The sequence below is a fragment of the Nanorana parkeri genome, unplaced genomic scaffold, assembly GCF_000935625.1.
Source record: "Nanorana parkeri isolate BGI_ZX_2015 unplaced genomic scaffold, ASM93562v1 scaffold5, whole genome shotgun sequence".
NCBI lineage: Eukaryota > Metazoa > Chordata > Amphibia > Anura > Dicroglossidae > Nanorana > Nanorana parkeri.
The window spans coordinates 3,624,765-3,626,239 of NW_017306273.1; positions in this window are offsets into that span (position 1 = coordinate 3,624,765).

Consider the following 1,475-nt stretch of genomic DNA (forward strand, 5'->3'; position numbering starts at 1 on the left):
AATGAATGGGAGACAATGGGGGGGCTCGGCAAGCCCACATGTGAGTGGTGATCATAGAGGGGGTGCTGGGGGATGACAATAAATGGGCATTATGCATTTATTAGGGTTCAGCTGTCCATTGCAAAGCTTTGATTTGTCCGGAGGTGTCTGTCCTTGGAAGTGAATGTGAAGGAAGACATGGATCATCTGCACTGATTCATCAAGTTGCAATGCTAAAGTGATCTCTTTACTCATCATATAAGTGATATTGCAGAGCGATGAATCAGGGCTATAGACTCATCTTATCATGGATAAAGTAAGGCATGCTAAAGAGGTCCCAACTAGTAAGGTTGGGCTCAGTTTTAGCATCTCTTAAATGCTTTTTAGTAAACTGATATTGCAGAGTGATGAATCTGAATTATAGGCTCATCTTATCACTGATAAAGTAAGGCATGCTAAAGAGGTCGCTCAATGTTTTTTTTGTATTCAGTTTTAGCATGGCTTGAATGCTTTAAGAAACTGATATTGCAGAGCGATGAATCGGGTCTGTAGTCTCCTCTTATCATTGATAGCCACCCCATTGGCTTTTCATTGTAACATCTACTGAAGACTAAAGAGGACCTGTCATTAGATGAATACGCTGATTACCCCTGGCTGTCCTATTCTAACACTTTTTTTTGGGGGGGCAGACTGCCTTTAATAGAAGGCATGCTAAAGAGGTCTCTCAGACTTCAATATTAAATGTCATGAAAGCATGCCTTGGGAGCTTTATTGATATTGCAGGGTGATGCATCATGTCCGTAGTCTCTGCTTATCATTGTTGGACATGTAATTGACTTTTCATGTTAACATACATGGAACACTTTTTAGCAGGATAGACTGAGTTTAATCTAAAGCAAGGCATGCTAAAGAGGTCCCTCATCCAGCATTTTTGTATGCAATTTTAGCATGCCTTTAAAACGTTTTAGCAGAGTGATGAATCAGGTCTGTAGTCTCTTCTCATCACTGAAGGACACCCCATTGGCTTTTCATTGTAATATGAACTGAAGAGGACCTGTCATTAGAAGAATGCACTGAACACCTCTGGCTGTCCTATTCCTACACTTATTTGGAGGACAGACTGCCTTCAAAGTAAGGTATGCTAAAGATGTCCCTCAGCCAATATTATCACATGTCATTTTAGCATGCCTTAGGAGCTTGATTGATATTGCATTGATAAATGAGGACTATAGGCTCTGCTTATCATTGATAGACACCCCGTTGGCTTTTCATTGTAACAGCTACTGAAGAATAAAGAGGACCTGTCATTAGATGAATACACTGGTTACCCCTGGCTGTCCTATTCCTACACTTATTTGGAGGACAGACTGCCTTTAAAGTAAAGCATGCTGAAGAGGTCCCTCAGACTTCTGTATTGAATGTCATTTTAGCATGCCATAGATTGATATTGCAGAGTGATGAACCAGGACCGTAGTCTCTTCTTATCATTGAGCTCC